This window comes from Corapipo altera, unplaced genomic scaffold, assembly GCF_003945725.1.
Source record: "Corapipo altera isolate COAL_440 unplaced genomic scaffold, ASM394572v1 216, whole genome shotgun sequence".
NCBI classification, from domain to species: Eukaryota; Metazoa; Chordata; class Aves; order Passeriformes; family Pipridae; genus Corapipo; species Corapipo altera.
The window spans coordinates 314367-320366 of record NW_020885034.1 but is presented as its reverse complement, the minus strand read 5'-3'; the positions used below and the strand labels follow the sequence as shown (position 1 = coordinate 320366).

Below are 6000 nucleotides of genomic sequence, written 5' to 3'. Positions count from 1 at the left end.
CCTTCTGTAGGGCACCCCTTCTGTAGGGCACCCCTTCTGTAGGGCACCCCTTCTGTAGGCACCAGAAGGTCCCTGGTGTTACTCTGAGGCAGCAGATCCCAGCTGCCACCCAAAGAGAGGATGTTTGAACAGACCTGCAGCTCTGTCCCCACAGAGGGAATCTTCCATTTTCTCTTTGTTTGAGAAGTCAGTGCTGAGATTTTTTGGACATATCCAGCATCATTTTAAATCCCAAACTCATGCAGACAGGCAGTGACAGAAGCTTATGCTGCCATCCAAGTGAATCAGTCTGAAAGGACACTGTGCATCTTCCACGAAAAGCAGACGGATAAATAATCCCACGATGTCCAACATTGCAGGTTTAACATCAGCCAAAATCCTCAAGGGCAAGAAAAAACCCTCCCAGCTCACAACTTTAAAATCCCTCTGCAGGGTTACAGGGGGGTTTCAGATGGCTCTGCTGTAGGGCAGGTTTTACAAGGTGTCATTAAACCACAGCTCCATTTCACACTCAGCTCTCAGAGCCTGTCAGTGTCTGTTTGATTTGGGAAACTTCCTCAGACACACCATAAAGAAGATTGATTTTCAAAGAAACCCAAAGAGTCAAAACTAAAAATGTGTCTGTGTCCACCCAGAAGTGACTTCTTAGACTTGAAAATTGAGCCATATATTTTAATTTTATTCCTTTCTTCTCTGCTATAAAAATCAGAACTAAGACCCAGGTAACAGGATTTAACAAGAGTCCCAAACTGCCCAACTTAAAACCAGTAAGATTTTCCATTCCAGTCTCTTCTGCTCTCTCACACTCAAAGCAGGCAGCACACACTCTTACCATATTTTGGAGATTTTCCTTAAAATAGTTCTGTAAAAGACTCCTCTACTCCACCATTCCTTTTCCTGACAGTTTAGGACTAAAAGAGTTTTTCAGTTCAATACCAAGTTTTCAAGTGGTCAAAACACCATGGGATGGTTTGGGCTGGAAGGGAACTTAAAGCTCATCTTGTTTCACCCCCTGCCATGGGCAGGGACACCTTCCACTAGCCCAGGTTGCTCCAACCTGGCCTTGGACACTTCCAGAGATCCAGGGGCAGCCACAGCTTCTCTGGACAACCTGTGCCAAGGTCCCACCACCCTCACAGGGAACAATTCCTTCCCAATACCCAACCTAAATTTCCCCTCTTGGAGTTTGAACCCGTTCTCCTTGTCCTGTCACTGCAGTTCCTGATGCAGAGTCCCTTCCTGGCTGCCTTGGAGCCCCTTCAGCTCCTGGAAGGTGCTCTGAGGTCTCCACACAACCTTCCCTCCCCCAGGCTGAACAGCCCCAACTTTCTCAGCCTTGGCATGGAGTTCAGGTACCTTTTTTTGGGTTGGAAGAGACCTTGAAGGTCATCTCATTCCAATCCCCTGCCATGGGCAGGGACACCTTCCACTAGCCCAGGTTGCTCCAACCTGGCCTTGGACACTTCCAGGGCTGGGGCAGCCACAGCTTCTCTGGGCAACCTGTGCCAGGGCCTCCTCACCCTCACAGCCAACAATTCCTTCCCAATATCCCATCTAAACCACTGGGAAGCCATTCCCCCCTGTCCTGTCCCTCCATCCCTTGTCCCCAGTCCCTCTCCAGCTCTCCTGGAGCCCCTTTAGGCCCTGCAAGGGGCTCTCAGGTCTCCCTGGAGCCTTCTCTTCCCCAGCTGAACCCCCCCAGCTCTCCCAGCCTGGCTCCACAGCAGAGGGGCTCTGCTGCATGGAGTTGTGGAATTCTGCTCAACTCTGTCACTGGACTGGCAAGAACATTAAAAAACACACAGGAAAAAAAAGACACCTGAGAAATGGAGCACCAAGGTAGTGGGAAATGCTGAGCAGAGGGGCTGGGGGGGCTGCAGGGCCAGTGCTGGTCACCTCCAACAATGGATGTGGTCAAGAAAAGGCTGCAAATAAAGAGGAAGCCAAACACTCAAGGGGCACTTCAGTCTGCCAGCATTTTTTATATCTCTCAGCTCTGCTTCACCAACCAATTACTGATTAATTTACAACCCACTAAAGAACAACAGAGGATATGGGATCTACCCTCAGGGTAAGCAGTTTTCATTCAGAGATCTCAAATCCCCTTACAAAGGAAGCCACTATCACACCACACTCACAACATCCAGCCAGAGGTTACCTCTAAAGTTATTTTTAGGGCTTTTTTCCCTTCTTTTTTTTCCCCTTGGGCACTCACAAGCCTTACTGAGAAAAAGCAAACCTCAAGATCTCTTGTAATGTTGTTTAGGAATTACAATTCTTTCCAATAGCCAGAGAATAAAGATTTGAACAGAGGAAAGGAGAAGGGTGAAGTGTCCCTGTGACGAATCCAGATTTCATGCTGGAAGTGGTCCCTAAGAAGTTAAATTCTGGTTTTTCTAAAGCTTATTTTAAAATGTAAACTGAATTCTGAGCCAGAGCGGCACAGGTCAAAATCCAGAGACTGAGCTGCTGCAGAGAAGGGCTCACTTGTCACAAAGGAATCTTCCACCCATTGAAAGTTTTGGGAGAGGCTCTAAATGTGCACATCCACTTGAACTGACAGTGAAGCACCCACACTTGTTCCATTTGGTTAAAATATGGCTGATGATTCTTTCAGACTCTAAAAAGTTTCTACCTGCAGCACCAAGTTGGTCTGTAAACCTTGTGCCTTAAATCCCTTAATGCCCCCTTCTAACCACACCCCAGGCAGCTGCAGCAGGAGTTCCTTCACCCCACATTTGGTCTTCCACAGCTGCCACAGACTCCAAGGGCTCTGAGGGAGCATTGGAAGAGGTGGGATTTACAGTCACAGTGGTGGGACAGGGCTGACTTGTTAGGGAACAGTGCCAAAGGGGATCAGGAAAGCTCTCCTGGGGCAAATGGACACAAACTCCTTGAACACACTCTGGGAGGAGATTTTGGCTCCTAAAAACTCAGTCTTGGTCTCTTAAATACACCCCCTCTCTATCTATACTGCAAATGAGACTGTCAGCATCATTAACCTTTTTGCTTCAGAACAAAACAGCATTTATCTCAAAACTGTGTCAACAAAACATGCCCATTTGATTACTTCCCAGCCCATCACAAAGAAGGAATTAGGACATTATTATTGCTGTTACTCATGGCTGAAGTTTATAAATGTGAAGGTTAGTAAAGTCATCCCATTCCCTGGGAATGAGTCTTGATTGTGATAACTAGAGAGACAGATCAATCTCCCAGCTGGGGGAGATAATCTGCAGCAAGAACTGGTGTCCCTGTGATTAATAACATCTTACAGGCCACAAACAGACTCTTTAGAGTTCACTTTCATCTGATAAATACATCCAGGGGAGCAACTTTGGAGGACAGGGAAAGTGTGGCCCAACTGTAAAACTCAAAAGTCAACCTAGTTCTTAAATCCACCAAGAACCACCACCACATATTATAGGATTTGGTGCACTAAGGGTGGGTTTTACTGTTGTATCAGCTGGCAATTAATATATTTGAATGTATTACCAATATACACCCCACCTTGGGGCAAATTTTTGTGCTCAGATTCCATGTGCAGGAGGCACCATCACCCCCAACTGAGGAACTTTACCCTCAGCAGCTCTTTAAAACTCCATCTCTTCTCTAAGGGAGAGTATGGAATAGCTGCAACTCAAGCAGGAAGAGAGGTTTTGGCATTCCCCTGAACTCCTGAATCCACCTGCCTGATCCAAATGACTGCAAGGATGCAGGGCCTGCTCCAAGCCCTCTGACAATACTTTACAAAATGCAATGAGCCTGCAGTATGTGGGAGGAAAAAAAAAAGCTGTAAAACAAAACTCAGCCTTGATTTCCATCAAGTCAGGTAACAAGAGATGGCTGCAAAATTAAATTAAGATGACCTGCAGAGATGTGAGTGGACATTTATTAGTCACACTCACCTCCACAGCCTCACTGCCAGCCCAGAAAAGGCAGGACAACAAGGAATTATGACCATCTGTGCTAGTGAATCACACAAGAGGCAACACAGAAGAGGTCAAAGCTGGACCTTAAAACATTTCAAATTGTCTACATTGCACGAGGCAGGACCTGCTGTTCCACCCCCCACGTGCAGAGGGGTGACCACACAACACTGACACCCAAAAAAACCATGCTGGAAACCCTTCTGCCCACTCCAAATCCAAGTAACTCTGAGGATGAAGAACTGCCTGTGATATAACCCTGAAGATACAAAAGTTTCTCTCAAACTTGTATGTGAATAGCTCAGGTAGAAACCCCCAGAGCAATTCCCTGTGGGGGTAAGGATTTACTGCAGGACAAGTTACCTCAGTGTAAAATAAATGTCAGATTAATTTTATACTGTTCAGAATTCCATGAGAGGAAAGATGGCTAAAGGGAGAGCACAACTCACCTGACAGAGGAAAATTCTCACAAACTCCAAAGAGAGGATGGGACTTCAACTGAGAAGGATTTGAACAACTACAGCTTCCTGCCTGGCAGCAAGAGAGCCTGGTTGTGATGAATTATTGTCATAAATGCAGATCATCTGCTCTCTCATATCCAGCCCTCAGCATTCATTTTTATCACAGTAAACAACTGCACCTATGGGGTCCTCTCACGGCTCAAGGGTTTGCACAAACCTGTCCCTGTGCACATTCCCCAGCAGAGTCAGCACCAGCACAAAGCCATCCTTCCTCCCAGGCACGGCCATCAGCTCAGGCTCCCTCCTGGAATGCTGACACATCACCCCAGGCACCCCAAGAGGGCCCTTTCTCCACTCCCTGCTCTGGTTGCAGGAGCATGAAACCAGAAATGTGGATTGCAGCCGGGCAGATGTGCCATGCAGAACGGGAATAAAGGGGCCAGTAATGAGAACTACAGCTTTTAAGGTCTTAAATTTAATCAAAAAAAAAAAAAAAAAGGACGTGGCCACAGCAGCACACTTCTGTGGCATCAGTGACAAAGGCTGATCCAAGTTTTAGGGCCTCCTGTCCATCAGCTGACAACAGCTCATATCCCAAAGGGCCAGGACACTTCCAGGCACGCTGAGTGAACTTTTAATTCCACACCTACCCTTGCACCCTCAGGATTTAACCATTTGCAAAAGGGCAGCATTCACCTGGCACAACAGAACACCTTTGCCATCTCCTCCAAGGAGAAAGCTCAAAGGATCAGAAACTGCAGCTCAACTTGAGGTGAGTGTGTGAGCTCAGACACAAACTGCAGCTCAACTTGAAGGCAGTGTCTGTGCTCAGAAACTACAGCTCAACTTCAGGTGAGTGTCTGTGCTCAGACAAACTACAGCTCACAACTTGAGGGAAGTGTCTGTGCTCAGAAACTACAGCTCAACTTCAGGTGAGTGTCTGTGCTCAGAAACTACAGCTCAACTGGAGGGCAGTGTCTGTGCTCAGACACAAACAGCTCAGCTCGAGGGCAGTGTCTGTGCTCAGGCAGCAGCTGCCCCTCTGATCAGGGGCAGGCACTTGGGTCACAGCCACAGGAACCTGATCAACACAGACATACAGGTTACCAGAGAACTGCAAGTACTACAACACACAGGCCTCCCACTGCCCGAGCAGAGCAGCAAGAAAGCTGAGGAGAAAGTGGTTTGAATCTTTAAACAAAGGCACAGAGAGCAGGGAATCTCCACTGCCTGTGTATAAACCCACACCACAGTGACTTCAGCCCTGCTCACCACCAGCAGGCCGAGCTGGAGAAGTGAAGAGCAGGAAGTATTTTATTGCTGTGCTCACTTTTTATTCACAAACTGGGCTGTGACACGTGGTTTTCCTGCATTACTCTACTCCTCCATCACGGTGTTGCCACATTTTGTCAGTCAGTGAAAAGCCAGGGCCTAATTCTCCACAGAACTGCTGGATGTCACCACGTCCCTTTCCTGGGCCCAGGATTCAGCAGTTCCCTGTTGGCCGCTGACCTCTAGTGGTGAGTGAAGGAGGGAGAGGGGAAAGGACCACAGTTCCACCGGGAAAACACTGATCCTTCCTCCCTCCAGATCAAAGCCAAAGGGTCAGC

At 47.6% G+C, this 6000-nt stretch overlaps 1 protein-coding gene across 6 annotated transcripts in view; it reads right to left on the bottom strand.

The window, feature by feature from the left end:
* The window catches only part of TYW1 (tRNA-yW synthesizing protein 1 homolog), a 96764-nt gene that overhangs the window by 81246 nt on the left and 9518 nt on the right, over positions 1-6000 (bottom strand). The gene's annotated exons all lie outside the window — the stretch shown is intronic.